At 48.7% G+C, this 17,152-nt stretch overlaps 1 protein-coding gene across 1 annotated transcript in view; it reads left to right on the forward strand.

Moving 5' to 3' along the window:
- TMEM132D (transmembrane protein 132D) overlaps positions 1-17,152 on the forward strand; it is a 529,280-nt gene that overhangs the window by 161,624 nt on the left and 350,504 nt on the right. The gene's annotated exons all lie outside the window — the stretch shown is intronic.

The raw sequence follows: 17,152 nt of genomic DNA on the forward strand, positions 1-17,152 counted from the left end.
CAAAGTTGTCAGGATGGATAGCGGATACACTTTTGCCAACGCAGGGTCTCTTCCAAACATGTGAATTCTAAGTGCGCTGCGGTACCAACCTCAAAGGTATCATTTTCTTTCTCTCTAGAAATAGAACGTAGTGTTCAAAATATAACAGAGCAAAAAGTCTGAAGGATTTATAATAGAGTTTGTTGAGTGTCTTATCTAAGAATACACTGAAGACGAAGCATTTAAAATGAGTGCTGTGGGCTTTAGGGGGAAAAAAATGAGTGAGTTTTCTCCTTGGAATCAAGTATGTGTGAGAAGCTACTTGCCCTGATTTGATTGGGTTTTTGTAATAGTTCTTTGTTTGTTTGGTTTAAATGCAGACAAGTCTGATTATAACAGCTGTTTGGTCTAAGTGCTCCCGGGTCACTAAGTATGTGTTACCACTGCTGCATAATCTAGAACCTCGATCTGATGTGCCACCTAATCAAATCTGTTATGACCCCTGAACACGGGAGTGTTGCTGAACATGGTACACAGTTGTATGCGGGTTTTTAAAGTTCATCTACTGATGATCAGGCTTCTTGTCCTTCTCCATCTGGGCTCCGTATCTGTGTTTCCTCCCTCCCTCCCTTCCTTCTATTTTTGTTAAGGGGTGGGTGAGTTTAAGAAAGGGGTCCTCCTTTTGCTTGTACTTTTGCACATTTCAGTTTTGTTGATGGTGACCTAGTGCCGGGAATTCCCTTTTACTCTCAAGCCAAGAAGCAGAAATCAGTGGGCAACATTCACCTAATGACTGAACCTGGCTGGTTGTTGGCGGGTTAAACCTTTGACTGGGGCTGTGAGTACATCTGGAGATTAGCCACAGGGATTTAGGGCGTGGGACTGAGCCTTCGTTATCTCTCCCTTCTGTCCTTTGGAAACCAGACCTAGATTCGGCTGGTCACAGGCCCTCTGCGTGGTGTGTGAGCTCTGGGCTTGGTTTTCCCAGGTACAACACTCATACGATATTTTTCTCGGAGACGGCTGCCTATACAGAGCAAGATTCTGCTGATGAGAACGAAAGGTTTTGAATAAGGGGAAATCACACCATTTCATACTCTGCCGTTTTTTCTGCTTGCCAATTACTGCTTGTTGATTTCTTGGACCCAGGGTTAAAACCCAGACTCTCCTGGACCATTAATTCTCCAGGAGATGATATTCACATCCAGCTTTTGGGGAAGCCGTTGTACACGTAGAATCAAATTTCACAGAAAGCTATGCTTCCAGTCACAGTCTTCTGCACACGAACGTGCTCCTGAGTCCAGAGGGTGGCCCCGTCACTGGAGCTGTGACAACAGCCAAGAGGAATCTGCTTGCTGGGCTGTAAAACAGTGACCCAGATCTTTGCAAATTCAGAAACAAGCACATTTGAAGCATCTACATTTGGTGGCTCCACTTATATGTCAAAAAAGATTGGAAAATTTTGGATGTATAGCCAAAGTGCATTTGTTCAGCATCCATCAATTAGAAGTGTGTTTTAAAAAAAATCAGTTTTCCAGTGAAGACAGTAGTAATGTAAATCAGTAGATACTTCACGAATGTGTGTTTAAGTTGGTACGATGGTACACTTTCTTTCTGTCTCTTTAAAAGCTGGCATGGGTGGGCCTGGAGATGATCATACTAAATGCAATAAGCCAGACAGAGAAAGACAAATATATGAGATCATGTATATGTGGAATCTAAATAAAATGACATGAACACATTTATTTACAAAACAGAAAGGGACTCACAGACAGAAAACAAACTTATGGTTACTAAAGGGGAAAGAGGGGAGGGATAAATTAGGAGTTTAGGATTAGCATGTACAAACTACTGTATATAAAACAGATGAACAGCAAGGTCCTACTGTAGAGCACAGGGGACTACATCAATTCCTTGTAATGACCTATAATGAAAAAGGAGATATATATATATAATTGAATCACTGTGCTGTGCACTAGAAACTAATGTAGCATTGTAAATCAACTATACTTCAATTTAAAAAAATGGGAAAAAAATATTTAAAAAAAAACAGCAAGAAAGCTGGCATTAATGATGTGTTTGCTGAATACTTAAAATGCTGGAATTACAAGTGAGTCCGATCTGTTTGTGAAAACCACTAGTGGGAAACCTGGATCTGGCAATTTCATTAGCCTTTAGTTCACATTCTTATAATTAGAAAGTAATGGAACTGTTTATCTTTTTTTAATGAAGTCAGTTTGACGCGAATTTACCATAGCTTCCAAATATCTGCAAAGAGCCCGGGTCTGCTCTCTCCGGCCGTCTGCTCTAAATAACCCTGAAGGAACCCAGCAAGCATCGTTGGGTGCCTGGCTCCAAAATGGGGCTTGTTTCTAGGCTCTGTGCTGACAGCGCTAACACGGGCCAGACGTGGGCTCATGGTTTACAGGGCAGGTGCCAGCGGGACATCTGTCACCTCTTAGGGACGGCCAGGGTGTAGAGGGGACCAAATGAACCGCCACCCACAGAAGGGAGCCCGTCCAGTTGTAGGACCCCTGCCGCAGCTGCGGTTTGAGTTCTTTGTCCACAGTCATTGACCACCTACTGCCACCCCCCCGTCACTTCCGCGCCAGTGATCTCCCAGTGACTCCATGGCTGCACACAGGGGCTTGGCTTCCATTCTGGGAACCAAGTTTTGTCGTGCAAGTTACCCCCAAGAGCAGTTTCAAAACCAGTGGGGAGCGTGCCCAAGTGTGCATGCCCGTGCACGTGTGTGTGTGAGGAGAAAATCCTGGTGGGGCTGTTTGTTACCTGATCAATTCTGTTCTCTCCCATAACTCATGTCTTCCAAAGCAGACCACCACAAAGGAAGAAGAGCCAGGAGCTTTTATTCCTGCGACATCTAAGGATCCCTTTTAATTTCAGAAAATGTTTTCCTTGCAGCACACAACGGAGGCGCCCCACAGCACTTGGGCTCTTTCTTCCCCGTTTGCACCACTCCTCCCCTCTCCTTCCCCTACAGAGAGCTGACTCAGAAGCATCCTAGGTCCCTCACCCCTGATTGTGTGTCTGGAGGAATGAAAGAACTCAAGGGCTCTTCTCTGCGCATCCTGCCCACCTATTCTTCCTTTGCTTTTTTCCCACAGGAGGTCAATTTCAAAGGCGCTCTTGTTGTCAGATCCGAATGTCAGGCTGGAGCCAAATATTTGCATCACATTAGCTGACACTCCAGGAACCCAGGTGGAAATGCCCAGGAGGGAATCACAACACTCCGAGGCATGGGTGACTTCCTCCAAGTCAGCGGTGTTCTCAGATTGGTTGAATGAATGGATGGATGGGTGGGTGGGTGAATGGATGGGTGGATGGGTGGATGGACATATTGTCATGTTCATTATTAACAAATACACATACTTTGATGAAATTTCTAGTTTCAACTGCGAAATACTCGAGAATTTGTTAAGAACCATGTGCCCAGCACAGTGGTCTGCTCTCAGGCCATCTCTGAATAAATTGTTATTACCAAGTAGATATTCTTTCACAGGTAAGAGTTACAAAAGTGAGAGAGAGAATAAAACAATATTTGACAAGGGGAACACCGTGGGCCTGGGGTTGACAAGACTCCAAAGATACTCTTTGGTGGTTTGAGAAGCTGGCTTTGCAGAAGGTTTGAGCTTGTTAGAAATAATACGGAGATTTGCGATTGGCCCAGAGCTTCACTTTCTTGAATGATGCAGCCTTTCACCCGCCTTTAGCTCAGAATAAGAGCTCTTCTTAGGCTGTTCCAGGGGAAATGTGCCTTGGGGTGGCCAGTAATATTCCTGGTTATGGGTGATAAATCCCAGGCTGGCTAATTGAATAAAAAAATAAATGAAAAGGTTAGTTGGATGAATGTTGTGGGTCTCAAGAATTCATCAGCCACTAGGGGCACTGGGCTTGGGGTGCACTGTACAGGAGGGGAGGATGCCCTGGCTGTAGACATGCCCTCAGCCCCTCTGCCCTGCTCAGCACCATGAATTCCTCCCTTGGTTCCCCCTGTTCTTACTATGGTCACGAAAGTGCAGAGACTCTCGAGGAACGCTCCATGGCTCATGCACCTACTTGCTGTGTGTGCCTGGGGTGGGCGAGGGGCCCGGGGTGGCTTCCACAGGGAGAGCTGGGCTGTGGTGTTACCTTTGGCCATGCTGACTTCCAGCCATGGATGTTTATCCTCTGTCACCTTGAGCTGACCTTCAGCTCTGCATCAGGACCTCGCCACATCACCTGCATTGTCGGTCCATCCGACAGTCTCCTTTTCAACCAGACTGAGAGCAGCTGGAGGGAAAGACGTGTGGGTTCGCCTGCGTATCGCCGGTGCACCCGGTCTGGTGCCAGCACGGCTGCTGGGAATTTGGATCTGCTGATCTGGGCTCACAGACGTAGATATGGGCTGGGTGAGAAAACTCAGTCTCAGTCGTTTCAGAGTTTCCCTGCCTGCCCCCAGCCCCAGGCACCTGGTGACGTTCTGGGGCGGCGGTGGGGGGAGATGGTGAGGATTCCACAACGCCAGGCGGGGAGGAGCCGGGGCTGGGCTTTGGTCGTTAATGTCACCTGCTCATCTGGTCTCTAGGAAGGTTCCGCTTCCCTGCGGTCTTTGTCAGTGGTCCACGGAATGGGGGCGAATGTCTTCATCTCCTCCGCCCAGTAAATCCAGATGTGATTTCTCCTTTTTTCTTTCTTTTTTTTGGGGGGGTGGTGGTAATTAGGTTTATTTATTTATTTCTTCGTGGAGGTGCTGGGGATTGAACCCAGGACCTGTGCGTGCCAGGCATGTGCTCCTCCCCTGGGTGTACTGCCCGGCCCCGCCCCCCCCACCCCCTGGCTATGATTTCTCTGTGTACCTTCTCTGGGTCATTTGTGTGAACACAGGAATAATGTGTTGGGTCTGGGAAGTTTGGGGACATTGCTGAAAGTATTAATAATAATAATAATTAATAATAATAATAATAATAATAATAATAAAAAAATAGCCAGTGGATTATTAAGCATCTGTGCGCTGGCACTAAGGGCTTAAACTACTTTTTATGCATCGATTCCTCAGAACAAGCCCACAAACTAGGTACTGTCATCACCCACATTTTCCAGAAAAGGAAACGGAAACACCCGAGGGGAATGGCTTGTCAGATGTCCCAGGACCCATAACATTCACTTCGCGGCCCTGAGAACTTATCCGCGCTGACATCCGCCCGAGAACGCGTGTTCTGGAAAATTCATCTCTTACATGCGAGGCAGGGAGCAGATGCAGATGCTCCTCGATCTCATTTCTTTTTTTTAAGCACGTAAGAGAATGAGTTACCTGGGACGTTTCCCTGACTCAGCTCGGTGCCGGGATGCAACAGCTGAGACAGCACAGGGGCCCAGCCCTGCACGGCGTGGCCGGCGCTGTGAGAGTGAGCGGGGGTCTGTTCTGGGGGATGAGACGCCGATTCAGGCACGGTGCCTTGGAGAGCAGTCCGGGTGAGGCGGTGGCCACCGTCTCCAGACTCTGCAGATGGGAGCGCTCTGAGGGCGTGAGGCGGGTTACCGTGGGCTCTTCCAGACCGCCCCCCCCCACGCTGGTCGTTATCACGAGGAAAGCCATTTTCAGGTCCACGGGGCAGCGCTGACCTGGTGGAGGCCACACGGGTTCATGAGGAAGAGCAAGGGCACGGAGCCAGGGGCCTGGGCACCTGTCGTGGCCTCGTCACTGACCGTGTGCTCTCTGGAAGGTCATCAAAGGTCACTGAGCCTCGGCCTCTGGGCTCTTTCCCTTCCGGGCGTCGCTGCTGTAATCACAGTCAGCCAGCGAGCCTCGGGCAGACCGTGGGGCTCCGGGCTCGGCATTCGGCAGGTAGCCCCCCACCCAGGAGCGCAGCGGGGCAGCTCACGGGCCGCGGTGACATCAGGCCGCTGCAGCCTGAGCGGCGCCAGTTCATCTGGAAGGGAGGTTGCCTCTGACTCCAGCTACCAAGACAGAAGATGAGAAGGAGCGTGTTCAGAGCTGCTTAGGAGGCACTTTCTTTGATAATTTAGGAGAGCAGCTGACTCAGCCTGTGCTGGTGCTGGGGACGGTGGGAGCGGGGCCAGGCGGCAGGGTCCTCCCCAATGTGAAGGTGCTAAAGGAAGCTGATCCACTAGAAAACTGCAAACACAATACCAGCGTCAACACGCAGACAAAGGGCTGGGAAGGTGTCAGCTCCGGAGCGAGGCAGCCGCGTGAGCTCGGCGGGAAGCTCAGCTCGGCGGGAAGCTCAGCTCGGTGCCGCCGTCGTGGCCGTGCAGCTCCTCGCCCGCCAGGGCCCCTGGGAGGAGAGAGGACGTGCAGTGGGCCGAGCGTGGCTTATATTTTTGGATACGTTTCCCTCTTCTCTTGAATTTGGCCCCTGGGCATCGATATCCTGGGAGAACATAGCAGAAGTGGGGGTCTGGAGCTCTGAGGCTCGACACAGACCTTGACCTCCCACCTGGGTCTCTAGAAGCCCTTGCCGTCAGAGCCCTGAGCTGCCCTGTAAAAGGTCCAGCTCATCTCCTGGGAGGTCACGTGACATCAGAAGCTCTGAGACTGTGGAGAGAGGAGGCTGGTAAACCCAGCCTTCTGGCCGTTCCTGGTGAGGCCCCTGACACGTGCTGAACGCCGTCCTGGATGCAGGAGGCCCGCCCGCCAACAGCGCAGTCCCGCCGGGGGACCTCAGCCTGTTCCGGGGCGGGGGAGCAGCAAGCATGTCTCACCACTGAGCCCTGCTCCTGCTCCTGGAACATAGACCCATGATGGATGACAAAAGCGCCGTGTTCTAAGCCTCCAAGTGGTGAGGTCCTTTCTTAAGCAGCAAGCGAGAGCTGGAGTGGTGAGTGGTTAGTAAGCGGGAGCAGTTTTCCCAGGAAGCTCCCCTTGCAAAGGGCAGAGGCGGGAAGGTGCGCCTGGCCCCTCACCCTCCTGCTCCGCCGTGACGGGCGGTAGGTCCGCCTCTGCAGCCTGTGTCCCCCAGATGCCCTGCACCACCCAGACCTGGTTCCCATGGGGTTTGGCCAATGGGGCCCGACGGCAGGAACCTAGGGGCCGGGAACATGAGAGAAGTCAGGACAGCTCTCTTTTCTCTTGCCCCATGGTCCTTACTCGGGTCAGAGAGCTTCTGCATCTGTGGTTCCAGCTCCCGCCAGGCAGCCCGGGCTGTGGCTGCAGTCCCTCCAGGGAGACCCGGCTGCTGGCCTCCCATGATGCCACCTTCGTGCTTTGTCCTGCTGACTCCAGGAGAGAAGACTTCCTGCCGTTACTACCACACGGGCTGCTCCGTCGGCTTTTCAGCCAGCCCTCGCTCTTAGAGCCTTCCGGCCAGGTGCCAGCTGTGGGTGCTGCTCCCTGATTGACCCTGTGGGTGCAGCAGTTTGAAAAAACACTGCTTTTTATGAAAGCAAGCTGTCTCTTCTGATCAGCTCCACGTTGCGCCCGAAGCAGAGACAATCACTGGGGTTTGTCACTCGTGGCCATCCCAGCTGGGAGCCAAGGCAGAAGGGTCGTACATGATGCAGAAAAGATTCACCCAAACAGAACACGTCGTAAATAAGACGGAAACTAAGTAAAGACCCCGAAGCAGAAGAAAGAGAACACGGAGGGGCAACACAATAGCGTTCTCTCCGGGCTGGGAACCCCTTATGCAAAGGTGGAAGATCAGTGTTTGTCTCTCTTCCCTCTCTCACTCCAATTTCAGATCAGTTAGGTATTCACAGGGGAAAAAGAAATCCGTGCAGGTGAAAATCCTGGAGAGTAACTTTATCAGCTCTGGGAGGAAAGGGTTCTTCAACAAGACACCAAACCACCGGCCACAGAGGGAAAATTGATACGTTTCACGACATTTTAAAGCAAGTACTTTTTTCTGTTAAAAAAAAAAAAAACCAGATCATAATTTTGGGGAAGGCATTTGTAATACATCAAGACCAATGAAGAATTAAGATGCAGCATATACAAAGAATGCGTGTAATTCAGTAAGAAAAATGACCAAACAGAGAGAAGGGTGACAAATGAGTGGACTTTTCACAGAAGGAAAAGCACAGTGTAGCCAATAAATAAAAGATACTCCATCGCATTAGAAATCAGAGAAAACCAAACTAGAACCACAATGCATTTCAATTTTACGTCTACTAGACTGCAAAAAGTCAGACGGTCTGATAACCCCGAGAGCTGTGGGGAACTGTGGAATAAAGGGAACCCTCATCCGCTGCTGGTGGGCAAACCTGATACAGCCGCTTTAGAAAGCAGTTTGGAGTCAGACGGTTAAATCAAACATGCGCATACACTGTGACCCCAGATTTCCACTTCCAAGGTACAGAACCTAGAGAAACTCTTGGCGTTCGTTCACTAGAAGGCATACATAAATACTCATAGCAGCACTGTTTTAACAGCAAAAAAAAAAAAAAAAAAAAATCCCAAAAGATTGTCAATTTTGACATAAATTTTGACATTTCCCTACAAGGGAATCCCACACACCCATGATAATCAGTAGCGGGTGATCGCTGATCCAGAATATTAAATTTAATCGAAAGCTTCAGAAAAGTACATTTATGTAAAGATTAAAAATTAGACATCAAATTAACAACAAAGTGTGGATGTGGATACACGCATTCATTCAGATAAAACCATAAAAAAAAAATAGCAAGGAAATGAACACAAGGTTTAGACCAGTAGGTCTCGGTGGAGAGGAGGACGCCACTGACGGAGAGGAGCGTACAAGGGGCTTCAGAGATAATGAGTATATTCTGCTTCCTAACCTGGGTGCCAGTGCGCGGGTGTCCGTTACCATCTTTTAAAGTGCTCTTGTGTGATGTTTAGCCCTTTCTTGAAACCACATAGACCTAATTTCAGTGAGTGCTTTAGATACACTGATGTGCGTGTGTGTGCATGTGTGCGTGTGTGTGTGTGTGAGTGATACATGCCAGACTTTAAAACGTTTTGTAAGGAAAAAGTGAGTCACTCATCACTTCCCAGGGGAAGGAATTCAGGCCGTTTTTAGACTTCTCCACGGTGACATTCCACACCACTCAATGCAGAAGCGACCAGGGCAGTGTCTATAGGTCACTGAAGTGCTCATTGCAGGGGTGTTGGTAATTTCACATTCACATAATGATACTATTCCCAGAATATTGCATGGCTTTTCTGGTATGAAAGTTTCCCCAAAACATTAGCTGAAAAAAGTGAAGGGCAAAAGATGGGGCCGGGATAGACGGATGGAAAGGCAGATGGATGACAGACAGATGATGGGTGGAATGACAGATAGATAGGGATGGTGGATGGATGGATGGAAAGATAGATAGGTAGATAGATAGATAGATAGATAGATAGATAGATAGATAGATAGATAAAGATGATGGATGGATAGACAGGTGAAGATGATGAATGGATGTTTGGGTGGATGGATGGATGGATGGATGAGTGGAAAGGTAGACAGAGAGGCAGTGGATGGATGAATGATGGATGGATAGATGATGGAAGAATGGATGGATAGATAGGTAAATAGATGATGGATGGGTAGGTAGGTAGATACACAGATATAAAGATACACAGATAAGGGGTTACATGGATGGGTGGATGGGTGGGTGAATGGTGGCTGGCTGGATGGGCACGTAGATAGATACATAGATACTACTGCATCTCAGTTTGGGTCTCTCCCTTTCCGCCACCATCTTGCTTTAATTTTTTCTGTAACAGAACTCATCACTGCCTGGGATTCAGCTGTTTGGGTGCTTCGACCGTTTTGGTCCCCTCCCTCCGTGAGCTCCAAGTGAGCAGACATCTCTCCTTTCTTGTGCATCCTCAAAACCGCAGTGTAGCGTCTGACACATAGTCGATCTCAGTATATCTCTGCGGATCGAGCACTTTGATTAATTTAAAGCCAAAGCCCACGATGGATTTAAAGGCCCTGAAAGATTCTCTGCCTGTTGATGGAGCCCAGGTTTGCTGACGGGGACATGGGGGGACTTTTTACCTGCGGCCGTGCTTCTCAGCCTCTCTGGCTAAGTTCTCCCAGCTCTTACCCTAAGGCAGGGTGTCCTAAGGATGGGGCTGGGTAATGCGTTGTGTGTCTGTGTGCGTGGGAAGGACGGAGGGTCTAAGAATTGTGGGATTTTGAGCAGCCTCCTTGGCCTCTACCCCCTAGTTGCTAGTAGCCCTCCTCCTCCTTCGATTGTGACCACAGATGTCTCCAGACATCGCCAAGTGTCCCCTCGAGGTCCACACCATCTCTCGCCAAGACCATCATCCTAGGGAAACTTTTCCTTCTTCTTATGGAATGAAATATTAGTCGATTTCCAGATTCCCTTTCGAACCTACAATAATTTTCAAAGAGGTTTATATCCATTTTCTCACCGATTCTTTGACTCGTTGTGATTTACATTCTGCCATAATCTCACGGTGTTTTCTAGGCATTTCTCATTCCTTACTGGTAGCTCATTTGGCTCCAAAGACAAGTGTATTGCCACTTTCTAGATGGTGAAGACAGAAAACAGAAGAACCAGGAAACTGTTTGTTGAGGGACCGAAACTTACCCATTAAAAACATCCATGCTAAAAGCAACCAGAATAGAGGACAGTCATATTGATTCTAGTCTCATAAAACACAGCACCACATCCTAGGTGGGAAATTCCCCAGAACGGATATGGGAAGCCGGATTTAAACAGGAAACAAACACAGAGTTAGCGCCCATTCTTGAAGCATCCTTTAAACCAGGATTTACACAAATGAGAGAACCATTTTGCTACTACAGACGTGACTTGTTGAGAAAAGGTGCCTGAGAGGGGGCATGCTTTGGTGAAATGAGATACACATTCTCAGAAGAAAATAAAGTTTCCAACATTCTTGAAGTAAAATCGAAGAGCGTGAAAAGCCACATTTTTCTGAAGGTGAATTTATCCATTTTCTTTGCCAGAAGGGACAGCTATGGCCGGACTGCCTGGATTTCCAATGTGCTGCTCAGAAAACGTGTCCTTTCCAAAGCTTACGTCAATTCCTGGATGGCTCCAAAATTAGCGCCCGCTGCCCTTTTCCACTGGTTTGAGGAAGATTTATTTTAATTCTGCTTTTCAAACTCTTGACTATATTAACAGCACGGAAAACCCAGGGGGGCTCACATTTCAGACAGGTGCCAGTGGAGAGGAGCGGGGAGCCGCAGACGTAAGCCTTCCCCTCCGATCCGCAGTCGGCCGGCAGGCGTCTTCTCTGTGCTGGGCGACGGGGTGACTTTACTCTTGCCTAAAATTAGGTCCTTTCTCCTTACAGCCCTGTGTCACCTTGGAAAAGGGGCAGAATCCATTCTTTACAGCAGGTTCCTTCATTTTAAGCAAGCTTCGTCTTACAGAATGCACTGGCCTACTTCTGCTCTACTGAGCCTTTGAATCAGAAACGTAAGAGATTCTCAGGTTGGTAAAAAGCACAGGTTTGATCCTGGGTTTTGCTGGAGAAATAGGACGCGGCGTCTCGGCTTCATTAGACACTGCAAACAACCGGAACCCACAAATACTGACTCACAGACTGTCAGCTGTTTACTGCCTCCCTCCTGCAAGGATACCAGCAAAATTCCAGCAGCCGTTGGTTCAGTCCAGGCTTTTACTCAGTCCGGGGTCTTTGGTTTCTTTAGGTTCCTTTTAAGCCGCGGTGCTTATATCTTATTTCAAACTTGAAAAACTTTTTATTATGGAAATTTCCAACCATGCATGAGAGCCAGACAGAATGGAAGACGACTCTCTGTGTACCAGCCGCCCAGACCCGGCAGGTACCAGCTTTCACCGCTTTCGTGTCATTTTTCCTTCTCGTCGACATTTCTTAAAAATTGACTTTAAAGGTAGTGTGTTGAGTGAAAAAGCCAGCCACAAAAGGCTCCGTGTTGTGCGCTACCCTTTATGTGATATTCTGGAAGGGGCAAAGTGGATGGGTGGAAAACTGGTCAGTGGTTGCTAAGGACTGAGAGCGGAGATGTTCCGACCACAAAAAGGCAAACACAAGGGAGGTTCTGGGGCGATGAGACCTCTCTGTCTTGATTGTGGTGGTGGGTGCCCGTATCAGCACAGGTCTGAAAACTCACAGAAACGTACAGCACAACACGTACATAGAGATACGTACATCCAGAGACACACGCATGTAGATTGCATGTAAAATTGTCAAAACTAACAAACATGTCAAAGGGATGAATTTAATTATATGGAACCATGTTGATGTTCAACCTCCTATTTTTTTTTTCAATCTGACGCTGACCTTGCTGCTGTCGGCGGGGACGTAACAGGTCAGCCTCACCCAGGTGGTCTCTTGTCGGCTCTGCTCAGGTGTACAGGCTCTGGGAAGCCTTGGTTACCGAAAGCATAGTCTTCCTCTTCGTGTTGGTTAGAGCAGGCACCTCCAGATGCTGTAACAAACGGTCTGCTCCCTCTCAGGAGCCTCACGTGATAAACGTGTGCTTCTTGTTCACGAGTCCAGTGTTTGTCAGGAAGGTTCCAAGGAGGATGCGGGATCTAGGCTCCCCTGAGGCTTTGCATCCTCGAGGACTTAGAAACCTATTGGAAACAACCATCTCCCCAGGGGCTGGAGCATGTCTCTTCCACAAAGTGAGTTCCACCAGTGACCTTTTAAGTTCCACACAGAGTAATACAAGTTCCCAGAGACGGAAAGTGTTTCACATGTGGCTGTAAATTCCCTCTGGCTATAAATGTTCACTGTTCTATTTTCTCTGCTAGGAATGTTGTGAAACAATAGTTTTATATATTACCTCAATGTTTACCTTTTCTTTGTGTCCTCTCTTTTTTGCCAAAAGAAATTTTTAGTACCTCCTCATTCCAGGGAGAAGGCAACGTCAGAGGTAGTTCCAAGGTTTTGCAAGCTTCCACGTTCGTTTTCCCTCTTGCTTTGGCACATGGGGAAGAAATACGTCCAGACTCCTGCCAAACGTAGACATGTGTGTTTCCAGTATTTCCCGAGCTCTTGGCTCCCTCTGGCTCAAACCTCAGCTCACGTTTTTGGTGGCATCATCGCGAGGACTTCTGAGCCATTGTTTCAGAAGTGTGCCTAAGAGAGAAATGAATTTTGTTTCTGTAAAGTTGGATCAAGAGAGTTAAAATAGAATGTATGTCTTATAAGAAGAGAGAGTGATTGAAGGTCCCCCGAGGTGTCCCAGGTTCAACTTGGATGCTTCTCAAGTACAGAAGAAAGGCATCGAATATTAGTTTTCAAAATATGCAAAAACAGATTAGTGCCTTGAAGTTCTTCACTATTAGGCAATAAATCAAAATGTATTTGAATGTCTACTATATGCCCATCACTGGGTAAAAATACATATATGTGTTATAGGTAGATGTATATAAAAGGTGGTCTAATATATATATATGTGTGTATATATATATATATATATATATGATATATAGGAATATGGTAATATAAGTAGTCTTTACCCATAGAGACGCTCATGTCTTAATGTTAGAAAGTCTAAAAACCCTCATGAAACTATTTGCACATGACTCAGCAACGGATAAGGTCTTCAGTTATTTTGTGTATGAAAGAGGTCAGTATTTTAAGTAGAACATTAAGATGCAACACATTTCCCTTTTTCAGTCCCTCTGCGTTCTACGTTTAGTTTTCCACGAGGAGCACGTCTGGTTGCCTCTCACCCTACGTCATCTTCATGTGCACTGGTTTCTTGCCTTTCTGTCGTGTTTACCGGGCAGCTCCTGAGCCCTGCTTCCGTCACCCTGAGGACTGCGAATTCTGTTGGTGACACGAGCGTCTCCCAAGCTCGTGTATCTAAACGTCCCTCTGGGTCTTAGTTTTCTACCTGTGTTAGATTTGGGCCAGCCCTTCTTGGAGCACCCGTCCTGTCGTATGGGTTTTAACAAATCGCCACACCTAAGAGGGCCCTTCAGCCAAGCTGGAGGTGCCACTGCTCAGCGTGAAGGAGGGCAGAGTTTAGGACGAGGCCGCCGGAGTCTTTGCAGGTGGCCGGTGCGAACTGTCTTTCTGTGTGTAAAGAAGGTAACACGGCCCCACAGTTCAGAGTGCAGGCTGCCTATGTCCTCTTGTTACCAAGACCAAACTCATTCTGCTCACCGCACAGCAGGCCAGTAAATCGAGAGACGAGGTGCTGGGGCAAGGAATAGTGACTTTATTCAGAAAGCCAGCGGACCCAGGAGATGGGGGACTAGTGTCCCGAAGAACCATCTTCCCCAGATCAGAATTCAGGCTCCTTTTATACTGAAAAGGGGAGGGGGTGTGGTTGGTTGGTGCCACCTTCTTGGTGTCGGAATCCTTTGTTCTTGCAGCTGTCCATGTAGGTCAGGTCATGGTGTCCCCGTAAACCTGCAACAAGACACATGTTATTCTCTGTTCTGCAACTTTTTATCTGTATATGAATTGAAAGGTGTTCTACCCTTAAGGGTCAGAGCCTTGAGAAGGGGCTCTCCTGTGTATTTCGGGCTGCAGGCAACGTTCTTTTACAGAAGGTGCAGAACCAGCCTGCCTCAGCCCGGGAAACAGCGCCCAGGGTCAGAGCCAAAGGAGCAGATCCAACACGGGGTCAGGTTTGTTCCCTGTTACACTTTTTTGGGATTTTTTTTTTTTACATCCTTCTGGTGAAAACCCCCTAATACTGAGAGACACCGAGCAGGTCAAGGGGTTTTAGCTGCTTTGCTGTCGAATTGTCACATTGTCTTACTCCTCCACAAACCTAGTTCCAGGTCAGCGCTAGCTGCTGACCACACAGCCCTTGCAGGTGGAATTCTCCTCTTGTCCAAAGGGCTCAGGGACCGCCGCCCTGAGCCGCGGGTGTGGAGCGGCCAGCTGTCCCCCTCCAGGCCCGCTGTGCCCCCGGATCTTGTGTTGATTTTCTCAGAATTTCTCCAGCGAGCACTCGATGGCATCTAATCACAGCTTTCTCAGCCCCATTTAGAGTCTGATGGCGAGGGGAGGGTGTCGCTCAGTGGTAGAGCACATGCTTAGCAGGCATGAGGTTGTGGGTTCAATCCCCACCCAGTACCGCCATTAAAAAAATAAATAAACCTAATTCCCCCCCCCCACAAAAAAAGTCCGATGGCAAGCTTGTCCCTGTTTTTTTTTCCCTTTACTAGAACCCAGAGACATCAAGCATAAAAAACTCGATGCAAGCGCTGTGTAAATAGGACATTTCCCCTCCTTTCTCTTGCCTGTGTAAGCTGACTTTGCACATACATACAGGCTACCTCACCTGTGCTGTGCGACATAGCCTTGTAGCTGATTTATTTTATACAGGAGCTGTCGTATACAGAATTCCAGGCCCAGGAATCACAGAAGGTCCCAACCAAAATGAACCGGAAGGGATCTACACCAAGACGCATTGTCGTTAAAACGGCAAAAATTAAAGACGAAGAAAGAATCTTAAAAAAGCAGCAAGATAAAAAGCCACTAGTTACATACACAGGAATCCCCGTAAGACCAGCAGCAGACTATTTAGCAGAAGCTTTGCAAGCCACAAGGGAGTGGCATGACGTGTTCAAAATGACAAAGGGAAAAACCCTACAGGCAAGAATGCTCCCCCCGCCCCCCAGGCTATTGTTCAGATCTGAAGGAGACAGAAAGAGGTTTACAGACACGCAAATCCTGAAAAAAATTCAGCATCACTGAGCGATTATACAAGAAGCGTTAAGGGGAATTCTCTAAGGGGAGGGGTGCAGAGCACGCTAGAGCGATGAAAATTGCTTTAGGAGAAACCTAATCGATAAAGGCAAATACACAGTAAAGACGCTTACAAAGCTAGCGGGAAGTTCGGAGATCAAAGTAGTAAAGCCATCTGGCCCCACAATGAGTGGTCAGCGAGTGCATAAAACAAAAAGACGTAAGGTACGAAGGCAGGAGCGCTAAACGTGGGGGAATACGGAGTGAAAACGCGGGGTTCCCAGGATGCATTCAAACTTAAGCAATTTGTCAGCTGAAAATAACCCTGTGCACGCATGTATCGCTACGTATAAATCTCACGGTCACCACAAACCACAAGTCTGTAATGGATACACGCACAGCCGCGTAATCTCTGAGCCCAGAGTTGAGAAAGTGATTCCTTTCCGTGTGATCTGTGAGCCCTTTCGGGTGTATCAAGGAGGAGTTCTCGATGGTTGTCAGAACGCATTCAACATTCCTCTAACTCTTGAAAATTTCCGATTTTCAGCACCGATAGGTGTCAAAGACGTACTGCCACCCAGCGAAGACTTTTTCTAGAGTGCTAACGGGGTTCTGCTTACAGTCACGTGATGCGAGGCTCCTTTTCAAAATAAGTGGATACTTTTCCTAAAGTGAGTTGACTTAAAGGGCGCTATTTGGTGCACAACACGATTGGCGGTGTCTACACTCTGAGAAAAGGAGTGACGCAGGGCCTTCCCGAATATCTGAGGCGTGACAAACACAGTTCACGTCCAGATTCCGCATTTGCTGGCAGATAATGAAAACGAAGCTGAGAGCAAGACCCCGGGGCCAGTTCGAGATGAGTCAGTCTTCAGGAGCGTGTGGGTGACGGAGCTGGGAGCTGGGGGCTGGTGGCCGGGCCTGAGTCTGGGGAGAGGTTAGGGGACCCGGCGGGAGCTGGACCCAGGGCTCCGGCGGGAGCAGCTGCGAGAGAAGGTGGAACTAGGGGCCGGGTGTGCGCGGCGCAGCGATGCCGGCTGCCGGCGGTGGTTTGCGGTGCTTGCTGCCAGCGGCCGGCCTTTCTCCCCGCACGCGGCCAGGCCCCACGCCGTTTCCCGGCTGACGTCTGTAACAGTGTTCCCTGTGCGTGAGGCCCTTTTGGCCTCTCTTGCTTGGGGTCTTGATGGGTTTGTTTTCCGCAACCACACGAAGTGGAACTTGGGAGCGTTTTCTCTGGGAAGAGAAGGCGGACTAAAGCAGTTGGTGCTGTAACTGTTCAAGGGCTGGGATGAAATCTCGCCTGTCTCCGTGTCTCTCTCCGTCTCCCTCTGACAGCAGAGACCCCTTCAAGTCAGAGCTGCCCACTGAGCTCTGATCACGTAGCACTGACCCTCCCGGCCAGCATCTCCTCCGCCTGCCGGCCACGCTGCCCTGCCCACACCCCAGGACCCCTGGATTTTCTGCTTGGTTTGAGATGGAATGGAGCTGTAATAGCGTTCTCTGAGACATCTTCAGCTTGAACTTGGAGAAATTTCCTGATGTAATACAGCTCAGTAAGCTCCA

Source organism: Camelus bactrianus, chromosome 32 (assembly GCF_048773025.1).
Source record: "Camelus bactrianus isolate YW-2024 breed Bactrian camel chromosome 32, ASM4877302v1, whole genome shotgun sequence".
NCBI classification, from domain to species: domain Eukaryota; kingdom Metazoa; phylum Chordata; class Mammalia; order Artiodactyla; family Camelidae; genus Camelus; species Camelus bactrianus.